Source organism: Cupressus sempervirens, chromosome 2 (genome assembly GCF_028749045.1).
Source record: "Cupressus sempervirens isolate cs-2001-9-10 chromosome 2, ASM2874904v1, whole genome shotgun sequence".
Classification (NCBI taxonomy): Eukaryota; Viridiplantae; Streptophyta; class Pinopsida; order Cupressales; family Cupressaceae; genus Cupressus; species Cupressus sempervirens.
This window is the reverse complement of record NC_143119.1, coordinates 306177224-306197377: the sequence shown is the minus strand read 5'-3', so window position 1 is coordinate 306197377 and position 20154 is coordinate 306177224. Positions and strand designations below refer to the sequence as shown.

General features: G+C 36.9%; 1 pseudogene; it reads right to left on the bottom strand.

Moving 5' to 3' along the window:
- Positions 1 to 379: 379 nt before the first annotated feature.
- Positions 380 to 20154, bottom strand: part of LOC149572299 (CBL-interacting serine/threonine-protein kinase 8-like) — a 31896-nt pseudogene continuing 12121 nt past the window's right edge.

Below are 20154 nucleotides of genomic sequence, written 5' to 3'. Positions count from 1 at the left end.
CTGCCTTATTGACCCTTCTATACAAACTCACAAGATCACTCTCATAAATCAAAAAATATCCTACCATCAAAACATACAGTATTACTCCACAAGACCACACTTTTGATGCTGCACCATTATATCCTTTGTGCCCTAAAACCTCAGGTACTACATAATTTGGTGTTCCACAAGTGGTATGTAGAAGTCCATCTTCTTGTTGAGACAAGGCACTCAGTTCAAAATCCAAAATTTTTAGGTTCCCTTGAGAGTTTAGGAGAAGCTTTTTAGGCTTTAAGTCCATGTGGTAAACACCCTTGCTATGATAGTAATCAAGAGAATCTATAAATTGTTGGAAATATCTACATGATTCATTCTCATTAAGTCTTCCCTGATCAACCTACTACCTACCAAACAATGCAGAAAGATTGATTCCTTGAGATAGAATTATTAATTCAAATATGTTCATCATCAGTGGACATGTTTCTTTCTCTTCTCTTGACAAGTCAAACCTTTAGTTTGGTCATTCTTTCCTGTAATTTGATCTCTCAACAAAATTTTGGCAAATTCATCTCTCTCCCCATCACTAATGCTAACTTACATCATTGTTAGATCAAGACATACTAATAAACCAAATCCATTCTAATTCCTTTTGAAATTATCCTGAAAATCTCACAACACCCTATCATTTAGATAAGATTAGTCGGGCCCCAAAGTGGGCCCGGCTAAAAAAAATTCTTTTCCAAGCAACTGAATCTTGAAATGATTCATTCATCATTTGATATTCACTAGAATTGATTTTGAGCATTAATTGATCATTAAAATCTCATTTTATCATAAGATTTATGCTTCTGGGTAAGATTGTGTGAGATTTTTTTGCATCAACATTTTGGATCAAACTCAATGATCCATCATTAGGATGAGAGTGCTAAGAATGTGTCAAAATATGTTGTAGACCTAGACTAAATAAAGAGAGGAGGAGAGGGGTAGAGGTAAGCACGCAAACCCAAGGAGAAGGATAAACTATAAAAATAGTAGAAAAACCAAGGGGCATGAAGAAAGAAAACAAGACCAGGGGAGACAAAACATGCAAGATAAAAGAGAATGAAACAAGCCTCAAATACAAAAAACATATGAAAATTTAAAAATAGGTGGAAAATAAAATAAATAAATAAAAATGTGAATACATAACCAAATAAGTAAAATTACACCTGTATGCAAATGCATAAGAGAAAATATACAAATAAGCATACAAGCATATGAACCTACACATATACATACATGAACTAGACAAAAATTAAAAATAAAAGGATAAATAGCCCTCAATAGATAAACAATGACAGAAAAGCAATATTTGCAAATGGAATGAACTTGAAAAAGTGTGCAAATGTATTTGTCAAGACTTGAAACTTGGCACACCTAAAGTATTTTTAGAGGACAACATAGTGGTACAATCCATTTGATCTCACCTATCATGGATCTCAAGATATAGCATCATGATCAAGGGTCCTGACAAATCTACAAATGCTGACACCAGTAAAAAGATAGAAATTGCATATGGAATCACATTTGAAAACTGACCAAACAGATTTTTCATAACTTGAAACTTGAAACATGACAAGCCTCTAACCTCTAGAATACAATGCAAAAGGAATTTCAACATTTTGATGAACTGGGTCAGAATTATAGCACATCAAACAGGGCTTCCCAAAATTATGTACAAAGTGCATTAGCATGAAAACAATAAACTACCAACTTTGAGGAATTCAAAACCTAGTGAAATAGATTTGAAACAACTTGAAATCTAAAACATAGGCTCTCAGGTATATACACTAGACATTTCCAAAGTGGCGAGTCATGAAACATTTCTAGGTGTGAGATATTCAGATGCAAACAAGGCCTCTTGTCACTATTTGACATTTTAGGTGAAAGTGTAGATTTGAAACTAGCTCAAAATGAGACTTCACAAAAAGGCTCAGAATCTCAATTTGTGTTCATGAAACACATAGAAACACTAAATGCAAGGTGCTAGAAGCATTAAACACCTCTTAGGCCTAAGACTGATAGTTGGGTACATAGGCACTTAAAAGCATTTATAGGGCTCAAATTCTCAATGGTACTCAAAATTGACCATGCAATTTTTAGTCCCAATAGTGCCTCTGTCTAGGGATGCATGACCCTTGTGGGCATGGCAAGGATTCATATCTCTAGAAGAAGTAGACTACACTCCTAAACATCAAAACTTTCTCTCGAAGAGCTTTATTCAAATAAAAGACAACTACCTCTACTATGTACAAACGATGGCCTCGGGCCACCATAAAGTTTTCATAACTTCTTACCTCTATCATACACCTGATTTTCATCACCATTCACCTGAGGTAAACTAAAATTCTTATTCCCATTTGTTTCATCCAACACATCAGCACTTTCAATCATTTTGTTAGGCAAAATGAAACTATTACCATCACTTCCATAGTGCATATAAAAATCAGACATACATTCTTCATCTTGCTCACTATGAAAATATGAATCAGCGTGATCATAGAAATTGACAAAAAATTGAAACTGATCCCTACTAACTAAATCATGGACTCCTTCAACCGGAAACAAAAAAGCTTGATACTCTATTTCATTCAACGAGTTACATGAATCAATTTGTAACTCACCTTGTACCTCTAGGTGTGAAGAGAATGAAAATTTTGATTTCTCCTTATTTGCAACATCAGTACACCATACATTAGACTAGATATATGTTGCATTCTCTTCATATTCCAACAAATTATTAGATCCCAAATCACAAGAATCATCATGAAAATTCTTTCTAACAATATGCTGATCCGTATCAAATTTTTCTTCAAATAGCTCACTAGGATAAACCATTTCATTAGTATTACTTTTCTTGTCATATGAGCTATCTGAATGTATCTTAGCTTTATGAACACAAGAAAACCATGAACCAGCAACATACCTTATCTCTACATCTTCATTTTCAACATAGAAGTCATCATGTGCATTGATGTACATATTACCATCACATACACCTCCAAAATTTGACAAAGCATATTCTGAAACTACATCTTCTTCAGCATCAAATTTAGGGGAATTGACTTCACTATATGAAATTGCAAAATGTGGAAAAACACAAGCATCCTTAGATAGATTAGCATATCTTTCAAAATCATGAGCCAACAAGTCAGAAATCTCATCAACACTTAACAAGATTTCACTACTAGTTTCTTCTCCTTGGTTGTGATCATTATCTGGATAGCTTGACACATTTGTAACAGCAAACTCATTAGTAATATATTTTGAAAAATTAGAATTCTGATCATCACATACATCTTCCTTTTTAGACAATACCTCAACAACTAACATTGTACCACATTCACATTCATCACTAGAAGAAAGACTATTACTGCTATTACACTTTTCCTTTTCTTGAAAATCATCATCATAAAAAGATGAATCCACATTATGTACGACATCAATCTGCTGATTATTATCCTTTGATTCATTAAATTGAGACAAATATATGAAAATTGTAATACCTTTATGTGTTGTTGTCTGAAACTTCAGATCTACTAACTGACATAGGTGCACATATGAAACCCTTCACACCATAGATAGAGTCCTTTGTAGAGCCACCACTCCTTCAAGAGGAAAATGAAATCACAACAGTGATTCACCTTTTGAAATGAATTTCTTCAGCAGATACAAATGACCACATAAACCATTAATCAAGAAACTTATAATTTCTCTTTTCCAACAAACTAGATCTGCCCACAAAGTAAAAGCCTCTGATATTAAAATAAAATCATGCACTAGCACAGGGATTTTGACTAGAGTCACCACTCACACTTGGTGAGAAAAGATTTAAAACAATTTACCACTTGTAAATCTCAGATTAACAACTTGCAGTAGATCTACACAACCTCCTACCAACTTCAACTTTAAACATACTTCAAAATATAAAAAACACTTTTACTGAATCTACCTCTCACAAAGTATGTTGGAATGTACCAAACCAATCTCCTATTTAGTGCTGGAAAATCCACTTGACGGAGAAACTTTGTAAAGTTTACTTTCATGGAAATAAAATCACATGAAAATGTAAATACCTTTCAATATTGATGCATGTAACTACCTCAATGCTGCAAATAACAACAGATTCAAATCTTATATGGATTAACACTTGCACTGCATCTCACCTAATTCTTTCACCCATTGTCAAGAACTTGACATGAACTCTTCAAATATGCCTTCTGACTGTTGCATCCTTTAGAATACCTTCACATTTTGAAGCACTAGTGCAAAGATATAACTTTGAGTAGCCACTCACTTAGTGAGAAAATATTTTCCAAACTTTCAAAACATAACAAGCTGGTCCAGAATTTGCAACAGGTATTTGCAAACTTCATACAACAACATGGGAATTTCACACTCTTGGCAAAGTGAAAGAATATGACATTAACTTTGAATTTTGATAGCAACTTATCAAAATGGAAAATGACTTTGATATTAAAAATTATTTAGTTCAATCAAACTACTGTTGTCAATAAATAAGGACATTGGGGAAGATGAAACTTCAGCAAGGAAATAAGAAACACCTTTTGCTATATATATGCTATATCCAATTTGTTTCATTCCAGAGATTTTGGTACTTTCTATATGCAACTCCCTAAGAGAGTTTCCATTTTGTTAGTGTTTGAAAATGTTAGAGGGTTTTCAATTATCTCGATGAGAATATAGTATATCTAGGGGTAGCTAACTCCCATTTTCAACATACTATTTTAGACACTAGGCCAACTATAAGGCATGACCCTTCTTCTACTTCAGGCTCTACTAAACCTAGGTGGGTAGACCTCAAATTCAATTCATATGATACCAATGCAAAAACATATCCTTGAATCTATTAAGCAGATGAAAACCCTTATATCTCCTAATGGCTGATGAAAAGACATAGATCTACAATAGCTAAATGCAAATCTATGAATCTCAAAAGCTAAGTGTGGATATTACATTTAGGTCCTTCAACATGAAAGGGAAGAACGTTTGATTAATAATGTTGAATTCAGGAAAACCCCTAATATGCAATAGCATGAACACATGATCCTGAAAATGATCAGTGCCTTATCTATTGGGCAATTCCATGAATTAATCACATATATATATATATATATATATATATATATATATATATATATATATATATATATATATATATATATATATATACTTGATACTTATTTATATATTCAGGTATACGATCTATCAATTCACCTTGTAAATAGACATCCATGTTCAATCTAAACCTCAATCTTACATGATATCCCCATCAGTAAACTTGCAACCTTGTTGATTTCCCTAAAGCATTTACATAACCCCTTGAGTTATAGGTAACAATGAAACAACACATAGCCTTAAGGGACTGCAACTACAACCTAAGCTCTTTGTTTAGAGATTGTAAAACATTGAAGATCACTAATAAAGGAGACGAGAATTAGAATGAAACTAATGAAAATTTTGCTTCTTGTATTAATTTCATTGAAATAATACTTTTAAATGTATGAAATCAAGACATGAAAACACCTAACATATTAGAACTAGCTATATTATCTTTCCTACTGCTATTCACATAAGAGAAATTGCTGAAAAATATTTGGTATCACAGTATGGGAACACATCAAAACTAGATCCAAAACATGGTATCACAACAGTGACTGGTTTTTCTCCAAAGAATGGAACCAACCTTACCATCAGCAAAAGAAAAGAAGATATAGGAGAAGAGTTGATGCAGAGTTACACACCGGAAGTGTACTCTTGGTCTAGATTGCACTTAGACCCTTCAAACAAGCCAAACTTGCTTCTAGCCTTAAGAGATCCTTAAAGGACCTTCCACTCTTGGCAAATAACCTTCTCACAAGGTTTGACAACCTTCTCAATGCAAGGAACAGGTAAGCAAAGTCTGCTCCCAATTTTCTTTTAGAAATAGCATCCCACAACTAGGCCAAAACATGGATCTATGCTTTAGGCCTCTCAACCACTTGATTTGATGGTCAACACACCTTCACATATCCCAATGTACTTTGAATCAACAGCTTTTCAGATTCCCACACTTTTGTAATACACCCAACCAATACCTACCTAGTAAATCCTAGTAGGTCAGCAAAACCTGAGTTTCAGCCATATCTTTTGATTTCCCCAAACGACTTGGCAAATAAAATAGAGTTTCAGATACCCTTTTGACTTCCCTTAAAGACCTCCAAATCTTAAAATCTCACTCCACTCCAGCATATCCCAACCTATGCAAAACACGCAGTCCTAATAGGCCTAATTAGGCTTGGTTTGTTAAGCAAGTGTAAGGAAATGGGTACACAGAAAAAGAAACTGACTTGGATGGTGTTAGGGAAGGTCTAAGACTTCCAATTCTACCTTTGGTTGCACTCCAATCAACCGAACTTCACAATTCTACTTCCAAATCTGCATTCCGAGTTCAAATTCTATGCCTAACTTGAACTAGGGCATCATTGAAACTTGGACTCCCACCATGGAAACTACTCCTACTTCTAGAATCAACAAATGGTACATGTCTTCTCTCAGATTATTGGGTTTTGTACCCCTGAGGCCAATTAGGTGCACTCTAATGGCTCATTTGCACAAAACCCTGATTTTATGGAGGGTTTGGGACTGGTTTCACCCAATTTGCTCTAACTTTGTCCAAACTCCTTCAAATCACTCCAAATAAAATGCAAAGAGTCAGTGGGACATAAAACTCTGCAAATCCATCATTAAACTTCTAGTCTCACGTCCGTACCACACGTGCAACCTCTGAAAACAGCGAATTAAACAGAAAAATAGGGAGTTCTTTATTCATCCAATGAAAAACCCGTACAAATGAAGTTCCTCTGTTCTTTTGGGAAGAGGATCAATATATTTATAGCCTAATGACACCTAAAAACCGACCTCCAAGGCAGTTAGAGGTCGAATGTAACTGATTTGCAAAAGTTGCACAGTTTTCTTGCAAAAGTTGTCAGCAACTTTTTTTTCAAAACTGCCGATATGAGCAACTTTTCATATGAAGACTTCAAAACACATTCTAAACGTGATATTATTGAGCATCATGGCTATTTAGGCCATATGAAACCCTCCTAAACACCTAAAACATATATACCCTATAGGCTACTTACATCCTTGGTTTATAGGGTCACCAAATAAGATGAAGTGCCTACACAAATGGGCTCATATTTATTCAAACCTTGCATAAAACTTCATAAAACTTCTAATTACATCCAAAGAGGTATGAGGAAGGAAGAATGAAGACAAGATGGAGTTTTTATCCATTCCTCTAATACCAAGCTTTGTGCTCTGCACCATACTACCCCTCTCCAAAAGAACTCAAGTCCCTTGAGTTGGGAATGGTGTTAAATTGATAGCCTGCTTTCTCTTTCTCTGCTTGAGTCATCCATGTTGCATCCTCCTCAGGTAACCCAGCCCATTTGACCAAGTAGGTATAGTATGTGCCTCTTCGTGTCTCCATAGAAACTCTCTTGTCCAATATGCACTCAATTTGGAGTTTATGTGTCTTTGGCAATGCAACATCAGTAACCTGCTCTTCCAGACCTGTACCTGCATCCACAATATCAGTAGGTTCTTTGAAAGCAAACAAATCAGAGACATTAAAGATTGGTGACAATCCAACATCCGGTGGCAATTCAATTTTGTATGCATTGTTCCCACATTTTTGTAGGATCTTAAATGGACCAATTTTCTTTGCCATCAACTTGGTATGCTGTCCCTTTGGCATCCTCTCCTTCTTCAAATGGACCATGACAAGGTCTCCAACCTTGAACTGCAAATCCCTTCTTTTCTTGTTGGCATGTTCTCTGTACTTGTCTGCAGATTTAGACAGTCTGTCTTTCACTTGGTGTTGTACCTCCTTCATCACTTGTGCAAAGTCTTGAGCTTGGGCACTTCTCCTCTCCATCTGACTGACATCCCTTAACTCTAGTACTCCCCTTGGGTGTTCACCATAAACAATTTGGAATGGTGTCAAACCAGTACTTCTGTTTACTGAATCATTGTATGCATATTCAGCTTGTGGTAATATATTATCCCATGATCCACCATATTGTTGTGCCAAGCATCTTAGTAGGTTCCCTAGTGACCTATTTGTTACCTCAGTCTGCCCATCTGATTGAGGGTGATAGGCAGAAGAAAAATTAAGATTTGTTCCAAGTCTTTTCCAAAGAGTCCTCCAAAAATGTCCTAGGAACTTGGAGTCTCTGTCTGAAACAATAGACCTTGGTAAACCATGGAGTCTTACCACTTCTTTGAAGAATAGACCTGCAATGTTTGAAGCATCATGTGTAGTTTTGCAAGGGATAAAGTGAGACATTTTGGAAAATCTGTCAACAACCACAAACACACTATCATTTGCTGCCTTAGTTTTTGGTAATCCCAATACAAAATCCATGCTTATTGAATTCCATGGTCTGTCAGGGATAGGTAGAGGAGTATAAATCCCTGCATTTGATGAGTGCCCTTTAGCCTTTTGACAAATTATACAAGATTCCACAAACTTTCTTACATCGGACTGCATTTTTGGCCAATGGTAGAATCTCCTAACTTGCTCAAGTGTTTTGTCTAATCCAAAATGACCAGACATGCCCCCACTATGTTTTTCTTTGATTATATTCTCTCTATATGATCCCCTAGGAATACATAATTGTCCCCCCTTAAACAATAAACCATCTTGAATTAAAAAATCAGAGAGCTCTGTGTGATACTTGCCTTCCATGCTTTGGAAAACTTTATAAATCTCTTTGAAATCTTCATCTTGGCTGTATAGATCCTTCATACCTTCTATGCCAACGGTTTCAAGTTCAATTGATTGAACTAGGAGGTTTCTTCTGCTTAGGGCATCAGCAACTTTGTTTGTGATCCCTTTCTTGTGCTTGATTGAGAAAGTATATGCTTGGATGAACTCCATCCACTTCATGTGCCTTTGATTCAATTTTTCCTGCCTGTTAAGAAAGCTCAAAGCCTGATTATCAGTAAAAACAATAAACTCCTTGGAAAGTAAATAATGCCTCCATCTTTTTAAGGATTGGACCATAGCATACAACTCTAGATCATATACTGAATATTTCTGCTTTGCTTCATTTAACTTCTCACTAAAGAAGGCTATTGGTCTGCCCTCTTGACTCAATACACCACCAATAGCTTTAGTGCTTGCATCACATTCTATGACAAACACTTTGTTGAAATCAGGGAACTTTAGGACTGGTTCTTGTGCTATCTTCTGCTTCAGCATTTGGAAAGATTCTTCTGCAGCATTAGTCCATACAAAATGACATTTCTTGCCTCCCTTAATGGTATCCACCATTGGAGCAGATATCCCACTAAAATTCCTTATGAATTTTCTATAAAAATTACATAAACCATGGAAACTTTTAACCTCACCAGCAGTGGTAGGAGATGGCCAATTTATTATAGCTTCTACTTTGGATGGATCCATTTTCAAAGAGTCCTTAGAAATAACGAAACTAAGAAATATCAGTTCATCCTTCACAAATATACACTTTTCCAAATTGATCTTGAGATCTTCCTCATGCAATCTTTTTAGGACCAAATCTAGATGTTTGAAGTGTTCCTCTTCATCCTTGCTAAACACTAGTATGTCATCTAGGTATACCACAACAAACTTGTTAAGGAAAGGCTTAAGTACCTCATTCATCAATCTCATGAAGGTACTTGGGGCATTTGATAGCCCAAATGGCATCACAAGCCACTCATAAAGACCCTCAGTTGTTTTAAATGTTGTTTTCCACTCATCCCCTTTTCTGATCCTTATCTGATGGTATCCACTTTTTAAGTCTACTTTGGAGTAAATTTTAGCCCCTCCTAAACAATCCAACAAATCTTCCATTCTTGGCATGGGAAACCTATACCGGATGGTTATCTTGTTTATAGCCCTTGAGTCCGTACATAGCCTCCATGTTCCTTCCTTTTTTGGTGCAAGTACTGCAGGTACTGCACATGGACTCACACTCTTCCTAATCAGACCCTTAGACAGCAACTCTTTTATTTGTTTTGCTATCTCCTCATTCTGTTCTGGAGTCAACTTGTATGCAGCCTTATTTGGTAAAGTGGCCCCTGGTATGAGGTCTATACAATGACTCACCTCTCTCTCTGGTGGTAAAGTAGATGGTACACTCCCTGCCACAATCCCATGATACTTGTTCAGCAAATCCCTAACCTCCTTGGGTCCTACATCATCTTTTTTCAAATCTGCTCTAGGCTTGACTAGGTTCCTTGATTCTTGTTTTGGTCTTACCACTATTGCAAAGCAGGGTGTGTCCTTTTCTTTTATAGTTTTGAGGAATTCCTTCTCCCCTACTAAAGTCACACTACTAACTATATGGTCTGATTTGTTATCATCAGGCAATGGCCTCATTGTATACTTAACACCTCCCTTAGTTATTGTATAAATGTTGGTTTCTCCATCATGCCTTGATTTTACATCAAACTGCCATGGCCTCCCTAATAAGAGGTGACATGCATCCATCTCAGTGACATCACACAAAACTTTATCAGAATACTCTCCTAATGTGAACTCCACCCAAACTTGTTCATTTACCAATGTTTGTTTGTCTTTTGTCAACCAAGAAGCTTTATAAGGGTATGGGTGTGGTATCCTAGGCAACTTTAATTTATCCACCATTTCTTTAGATGCTATATTGTCAGTTGACCCTGAATCCACAATTAACTTACATACCTTTCCTTTCACCTTGCAATGTGTCCTGAACAATGTTTTCCTCTGAGGTGGTTCAGCAGGTTGTGGTACCTTCAAAAGTGTCCTTTGCATCATGAGGCACTCTCCAGTTTCAGGATTAGCAAGTCTGGAGGTTGTGGTGTGATAGGATGAGATGCTTTGCCCATCCTCTTCTTCTTCTTGCAATAGATTAATTCTCCTATCTCCGGGTCTGCTGTTGTCTCCTCCTTTTTGGGGACATCTAAAGGATTGATGCCCTGTCTGATTGCAAATAAAACACCTACCAGTGAAGACCTGGCCTCCTCTGCTCCTGTTGCCATTCCTTCCTCTATTGCCATTATTGCCTCTGCCTCTAAAAGATCCTCTTTGACTGGTATCCATATTCTAATTCTGATTTTCATCTCTGAAACCAGAGCCTCTGCCTTGAAATCTGCCTCCTCTTCCTCTGAAATTATTGCTACCTCCTCTTTTGTTAGTGTTTGAATCACCTCTCCTCTTATGCTTCTCTTCAATCTTCAATGCAAGATTAAAAAACTGGTGTATAGACTCCAAATTTACCAATGTCAATTCATCTTGAATAGAATACTTCAAGCCACTTACATATCTGGCTAGTTTTTGTTTATTTGTCTCATTGACCTTGGCTCTTAATGTCAAGTTATGGAACTCTTGTGTGTATGTGCTCACATCAAGATCCCTTTGTTTGAGGTTATGCAACCTTTGGTTCACAAGGATTTCATAATCCTCGGGCACAAACTGCCTCTTAATCTCTGCTCTCATTTTTTTCCAAGTAGTTATGGGCTCCTTGCCATCCTCAGCCCTCTCATTCTGAACAAAATTCCACCAGCTTAGTGCTGCACCCTTCAACTTAGTCTTGGCAATCTTTACTTTTTGGCTTGGTGGAATATGGTCACATTCAAAGTGATTGTCCATGGCTTCAAGCCAATCAATGCATTCATCAGGATTGAGTTTTCCTTGAAATGTAGGGATCTCTCCACCCTTGACTCCCATCCTTTCTAGTGCTTGTAAGAGAGGCCTTTGATCAGGTGGTACTGCTGCTGCATTGTCATCTTGCTCCACCTCTTCATTTTCTGATTCATAGTTTTCTCCTCTCTTCAACTTACCCTTGAGTCTCTCCAACTCTCTCTTGACTGCTCTGTTCTCTTCTCTAAAGGCCCTACTTTCAGCCATTTGTTCTTGTACTATCTTGGCTAGTTCTGCATTTGTGACCCTCAGAGGGAGAGCCCTCTCTGGTCCATCTTCTCCTTCAGACATGATGAAAACAGGTCTTAACCTGCTCTGATACCACCTTGATGCAGAGTTACACACCGGAAGTGTACTCTTGGTCTAGATTGCACTTAGACCCTTCAAACAAGCCAAACTTGCTTCTAGTCTTAAGAGATCCTTAAAGGACCTTCCACTCTTGGCAAATAACCTTCTCACAAGGTTTGACAACCTTCTCAATGCAAGGAACAGGTAAGCAAAGTCTGCTCCCAATTTGCTTTTAGAAATAGCATCCCACAACTAGGCCAAAACATGGATCTATGCTTTAGGCCTCTCAACCACTTGATTTGATGGTCAACACACCTTCACATATCCCAATGTACTCTGAATCAACAGCTTTTCAGATTCCCACACTTTGGTAATACACCCAACCAATACCTACCTAGTAAATCCTAGTAGGTCAGCAAAACCTGAGTTTCAGCCATATCTTTTGATTTCCCCAAACGACTTGGCAAATAAAATAGAGTTTCAGATACCCTTTTGACTTCCCTTAAAGACCTCCAAATCTTAAAATCTCACTCCACTCCAGCATATCCCAACCTATGCAAAACACGCAGTCCTAATAGGCCTAATTAGGCTTGGTTTGTTAAGCAAGTGTAAGGAAATGGGTACACAGAAAAAGAAACTGACTTGGATGGTGTTAGGGAAGGTCTAAGACTTCCAATTCTACCTTTGGTTGCACTCCAATCAACCGAACTTCACAATTCTACTTCCAAATCTGCATTCCGAGTTCAAATTCTATGCCTAACTTGAACTAGGGCATCATTGAAACTTGGACTCCCACCATGGAAACTACTCCTACTTCTAGAATCAACAAATGGTACATGTCTTCTCTCAGATTATTGGGTTTTGTACCCCTGAGGCCAATTAGGTGCACTCTAATGGCTCATTTGCACAAAACCCTGATTTTATGGAGGGTTTGGGACTGGTTTCACCCAATTTGCTCTAACTTTGTCCAAACTCCTTCAAATCACTCCAAATAAAATGCAAAGAGTCAGTGGGACATAAAACTCTGCAAATCCACCATTAAACTTCTAGTCTCACGTCCGTACCACACGTGCAACCTCTGAAAACAACGAATTAAACAGAAAAATAGGGAGTTCTTTATTCATCCAATGAAAAACCCGTACAAATGAAGTTCCTCTGTTCTTTTGGGAAGAGGATCAATATATTTATAGCCTAATGACACCTAAAAACCGACCTCCAAGGCAGTTAGAGGTCGAATGTAACTGATTTGCAAAAGTTGCACAGTTTTTTTGCAAAAGTTGTCAGCAACTTTTTTTTCAAAACTGCCGATATGAGCAACTTTTCATATGAAGACTTCAAAACACATTCTAAACGTGATATTATTGAGCATCATGGCTATTTAGGCCATATGAAACCCTCCTAAACACCTAAAACATATATACCCTATAGGCTACTTACATCCTTGGTTTATAGGGTCACCAAATAAGATGAAGTGCCTACACAAATGGGCTCATATTTATTCAAACCTTGCATAAAACTTCATAAAACTTCTAATTACATCCAAAGAGGTATGAGGAAGGAAGAATGAAGACAAGATGGAGTTTTTATCCATTCCTCTAATACCAAGCTTTGTGCTCTGCACCAAGAGTTAATTCCCAGATCTGATCAAAACATGACATCTGTTCACTTGGAAAACCTTCTCAATAGGTTAAAAATATCCTTTTAATATTTCCCCTCAACTGGTGAATCAAATCTTCAATCAGCTTTTTGCTCCAAAAGCACCAAATATCTGAAAGATATGATGAGAATCAATAATTGATTTTGATTCCAAACCTTTACTCAAGGTAAAAGTGAAAATTAGTTTTAAAATGACTTTTAAAAGCCAAGAAAACCATTTGAAATCGATTTTCTTCACATTTAGGCTTCAAAAAGCCTTTATATTTGCCTCCAAACTGATTTTGACATCCCATGATGAATTTTGCCCGTTCCACTAAGAAAGCCCTAGAAATCACAAAATTGCTTATAGACTAAACTAGTGAAGACTTGTGTATAATCTGACCTTAGATTCAAAAAATTTAGTTTCTCTCAGTTCCAATGATATACTATAGTGCCTATTCTGGAGAAAAATTGCCCCCGTGGTAGCAGTTTGAAAAACAGGCTTTTGAAATATGAACAGGTATTAAAATGAAAAATTTAAAAGTTATATAGTTAAAACTATATAAAAATATTGAAATTCATTTAAAAATTTCTATTGTTTGAAAATTATGTGTTGATGAGCTTTATGAATTTTGACTTCATATTATTTTTCATTTTCTCCTTATTTCCCTTGCCACTTGTCCTCTTTTGGTTTGTTAATTATCTGGGCGAGCCCCTACATTTGAAATATTCAAATTTCTTTATACTGTAAGTGTAGCACCGTGAACCTTGAAATCTTCGTTTATGTTTATACAAGAACACATTCACATCAATATATTTAATCTTTTAATCAATTAATCTGACTTCCCATTACATCATGGCCCCTTGAAGATATGCCTTCCACTCTTATGTTTGAACTCATTTTTACGTTCTTAATGCTCAACTTGAATATTATATTAATTTTTCAGACATCTCATAACCCCCAGATCCCTCAAATTCTCCTTTACATGCATACACCTTTATGTTCTCATGGTGAATCCCGTAGCACTGTGAGGCATGAAAAATTGACTTCTACTCATACGAAATTCATCTCGGGTGTATACACAGAAGGCCATCCTCTTTTGCCTTACATTCTTACACTGATCGTGAGAACATAAGGCCTTTGTATCCCACCTCCCACTCTTATAATTCTCCTACCACCATAGAGCTTTAAAATTCCATCTTTTGTCCATGCGGGGTAATCAGAGAAATGTAGAGCTTTTATACTTTACCTCCGATCACACGCAAGCAGTCAAAACTTTGTTGACCCTACGGCAGGCTGTAGGCAGGTCCCTGTACATGTGCCTCACATCATAAAAGGCATACACCTTTAGATAGCTTAATATTAGCGTGCTCCTGTATTAAAACACTTCAATCCCCATTTCGGAGTGAATGTGGGATAAAGATCTAACTGCTGCCATGAGCTTTGTTGCGGCTTCCATTCACATCACATGCTAATTCTTCCTTTCTTTGGCACTGGCTATCCATTTTTCTTAGCGTGGGCAATATCTTTGACTTTGCATTTTTAAACTCCCCTATTTGTAATCTGCAGCTTGGTCTTTGCTTTGGCCTTTTATCGCGCCTTTCTCTAGTCTAAAGCTGAGCCTCCATTCTTTACGTGGCGTCTATGTGCTTTGATGGCATCTTTTTTGAAATTCTTTTAGCGTCTGCTCTGCACATTGATGCTTCTAGTTCTACCATTGACTGCCTTGTTTTTCCTTGCATGGGCTCTTTTATGTTGCTCTTTCTATTTAAGTGGGTTCTGTAGTTTTAACCACCCTTGCTTTTTGTCTACTAGTTTCCTTACAATGTGGGCTACCTGCAGGTTTGCTCTAGGCATGAGACTCCTTGCTTGACGTGGACTATTCTTCATGTTGTGGGTTTCATTTTACCTCCCCTGTGGCTTGTTCTCTAGTCAACGGCTTCTCATAATTTGGTTTAATCTAACACAAAAATTTCATGCTATGACCTTCACTGCTCACATGCTTCCATTCGTATGGGAAATCTATGGGACTTGCGATCGTTCCTTGTAAATATCTCTGCCCCTCTACGTGGGTTGCCCAACTCTTGACTACCCTGCCTGGTGTCTTCTTTACATACGTGGGGTCTCATTCTCATCATCAAAAATTGCAAGTATGTCATCCAAGTTGAGATTCTTATCTTCATAAAGTTGTACTAGCTCATAATTCTCCTTGAACCACTCATTCTTTGATTTTTATTCGCTTAATAGGATCTGAATCAAGAACTCTAGGAATCAAAGACTGGGCACTAGCTGAGAACTAGTTTGAGCAAAAAAACTGCCTTATTGACCCTTCTATACAAACTCACAAGATCACTCTCATCAATCAAAAACTATCTTGCCATTAAAACATACAGTATTACTCCACAAGACCACACTTTTGATGCTACACCATTATAACCTTTGTGTGCTAGAACCTTAGGTGCTACATAATTTGGTGTTCCACAAGTGGTATGCAAAAGTCCATCTTCTTGTTGAGACAAGGCACTCAGTTCAAAATCTGAAATTTTTAGGTTCTCTTGAGAGTTTAGGAGAACCTTTTCAGGCTTTAAATCCCTGTGGTAAACACCCTTGCTATGATAGTAATCAAGAGCATCTATAAACTGTTGGAAATATCTACATGATTCATTCTCGTTAAGTCTTTCCTGATGAACCTACTGCCTATCAAAAAATGTAGAGAGATTGAGTCCTTGAGATAGAATTATCAATTCAAATACATTCATCATCAGTGGACATGTTTCTTTCTCCTCTCTTGACAAGTCAAACCTTTAGTTTGGTCATTCTTTCCTGTAATTTGATCTCCCAACAAAATTTTCGCAAATTCATCTCTCTCTCCATCACCAATACTAACTTACATCATTGTTAGATCAAGACATACTAATAAAACAAATCCATTCTAATTCCTTTTTAAATTATCTTGAAAATCCCACAATGACCTATCATTTAGATAAGATTAGTCGGACCCCAAAGTGGGCCCGACTAAAAAAAAATTTGTTTCCAAGCAACTGAATCTTGAAATGATCCATTCATCATTTGATATTCACTGGAATTGATTTTGAGCATTAATTAATCATTAAAATCTCACTTTATCATGTTTTACCAATTGTCAAATTTGCACTAGGAGGTCCATTGACTAGCCTTAAAAACTGACCCAAACCTCTGACCAAGCTCTGAAAGCTGCCAAACTGAATCTCTATTTTGCACACTTACTCCTTGTCGAATCTTGTCTCATAAAAAATTTGGGCTGAAAAGATATTGGCTGTCAAAATCACCCTTTTAGAATCATCTGCACGTAAACATGTCAGAAAGCAATAAACTGGGTTTAGATTTGGCCTTTAAAACTAGGCAAATGAACACTTGGGCAGACGAAACTTGGGGCGTTGGTTCTCTGTCACTAGGAGAATATGGGTCTACGATTTGGGCTCATGATGAATAATAGGATGCAAATGGAAATCAGTCAAAGTGAGCTACTCAGAATTGCAGACTGGAAATAATGATAGAAAAGCAATTTTTTCAAATGGAATGAACCTAGAAATGTGTGCAAATGGATTTGTCAAGACTTGAAACTTGGCATACTTAAAGTATTTTCAGAGGAAAACATAGTGGTACAATCCATTTGATCTCACCTATCACAGATCTCAAGATATAACATCACGAACAGGGGTCCTAAGAAATCTGCAAATGCTGACACCAATAAAAAGATAGAAATTGCATATGGAATCACATTTGAAAACTAATCAAACGGATTCATCATGACTTGAAACTTGAAATATAACAAGCCTCTAACCTCTAGAATGCAATACAAAAAGAATTTCAACATTTTGATGAACTGGGTCAAAATTATAGCACGTCAAACAGGGCTTCCCAGAATTATGTGCAAAGTGCATCAACATGAAAACAATAAAATACCAACTTTGAGGGATTCAGAACCTAGTCAAACGGATCCAAAATAACTCAAAATATGAAAAATAGGCTCTCAGTTATAGACACTAGACATTCCCAAAGTGGCGGGTCATGAAACATTTCTGGGTGTGAGATATTTAGATGCAAACAAGGCCTCCTGTCACTGTTTGACATTTTAGGTGAAAATGCAGATTTTAAACTAGCTCAAAACGAGACTTCACAAAAAGGCTCAGAATCTCAATTTGTGTTCATGAAACACATAGATGCACTAAATGAAAGGTGCTAGAAGCATTAATTACCTCTTAGGCCTTAGACTGATAGTCGGGTACATAGGCACTTAAAAGCATTTATAGGGCTCAAATTCTCAATGGTACTCAAAATTGACCATGCAATTTTTAGTCCCAACATGTAGGAGGTTCAGTTAGAGAAAAATAGAAAGGGAAAGGACAAAATCACCAAATGGTATTGGATGAAAGATAAATTGAAGAGACAATTCATTCCCATAGATTATGAGCTTGATCCGTTGAAGAAGATGCAAGGGTTGAAACAAGCAGGAAAATCTGTTCAAGAGTATACAGAAGAATTCTAAAAAGTTCTCATTAGAATTTTCCATGTAGAAGCTAATAAGGATAAAGTCGGCCATTATCTTAATGCGTTAACGTCCATAATTTAGGATGAGCTGAGTCTAGTTTGAATGAGTAGTATTGAGGAGGCATACCAACTTTCCCTAAGAGTCGAGGAGAAATTGAGCAAGAAGTTTGACAATAAGAATAGTGGAAGAGGTCATGGTGGAAGATCTAGTGGATGATCTTATGGTGGTCATAATAATGATCAAAAGAACAAGGATGAGGCTAGAAGTAGAAATCTAAACCAGAGCAGAAACAATTCCAATCATTTCCATGATCAGAACAATAGAGATCAGAGAGGAAGAGGCAGAGGACAAGGATTTGGAAGAGGAGGCTTTCATGGGAAATGTTTTCACTATGGAGAAGAGGGGCATAGAGCATTAAATGTACCCAGCACCAAGGAAGGAAAGATCGAAGAAAAGAATGCCAAGCCATAGTTGCACATGTTGAGATGCCAGATCCTTACATTCTCAAGATGTTGAAAGAGGAGAAGTTCTAGTTAACCAAAGAATCATATTAAGTGGTGAGAATGAACGTGAGAAAAGAAGCACCTTGTTTCACACAAGGTGAAAATGTGAAGATAAGTGTTGTGATGTGATCATTGATGGTGGAAGTATTGACAATCTGGTGTTAGAAACAATGGTCACCAAATTGAAGCTGAGGAGGTAGAAACACTCACATCCATATCATATTGTTTGGGTGCAAGATGACCATAATGTCATGGTCAATGAGCAATGCTTAGTGAAGTTCAAGATTGGAAGCTACCAAGATGAGGTACTATGTGATATCATACCTATCGACATGTGGCAATTTGATAGGCATGCTATACACAATGGGAAAGCAAATACGTACACTCTAAGGATGGCGTGAAACATTAGTTGAAATCATTGAAGGATAAAGAAGAAAAGGTATGTAGTGCTACTAGAATATGTTTTTTTGATGGAAAAGAGTTTCTTAAAGGTATGAAGCATGAACATATGTGTTTTGCTATAATTCCTAAAGATAGTAAAGAAGAAGTAGAAGAGGTGCCTATAGAAGTTGTAAATATGTTGGAAGAGTTTTTTGATATTGTATCAGATAATGTACCTAATGGATTGCCCCCAATAAGGAAGATTAGTCACCAGATGGATTTGGTTCTAGGAGCCAGTTCGCCAAACAATGCAGCACATAGAATGACACCAACAAAAAGTTGAAGAGTTGAACAGGCAAGTTCATGAGTTTTTATAGAAGGTGTTGACTCGAGAGAGTCTGAGTCCATGTGATGTACCAACAATGTTGGCACCAAAGAAAAATGATGAATGGAGGATGTGCATAGATTCTCATGCTATCAACAAGATCACCATCAAGTATAGATTTCCTTTGCCAAGGATGGATGATATTATGGACTATTTGAGTGGAGCTCAGTACTTCACAAAGATAGATCTTAAAAGTGGGTACCATTATATTCATTTTAAAAAAGGTGATAAGTGGAGGACTGCTTTCAAGACAAGGGAAGGATTGTATGAGTGGTTAGTCATGCCTTTTGGGCTAACCAATGCACCAAGCACTTTCATGAGGCTCATGAGTGAAGTACTATGGGATTTTCTAGGTAAGTTTGTCATTGTTTACCTAGATGATATATCGATTTTTAGTAAGACATTGAAGGAGAATTTGATTCATATTCACAAGGTTTTTGATAAGTTGAGGGATGAAAAGTTGTCGATAAACCTAAAGAAGTGTAGTTTTGTAAAGAAAGAGCTGGTGTATCTGGGATTTGTAGTCTTAAGAGAAGGTCTAAAAATGGACCTAGAGAAAGTGAAGGCTATCCTCAGATGACTCCAAGGAGTGTGATAGAGGTAAGATCTTTTCATGGATTGGCTACATTTCACAAAAAGTTCATAAGAAATTTTTGTGATATCCCCATTTTGACACATAAATTAACTAATAAATAAGCA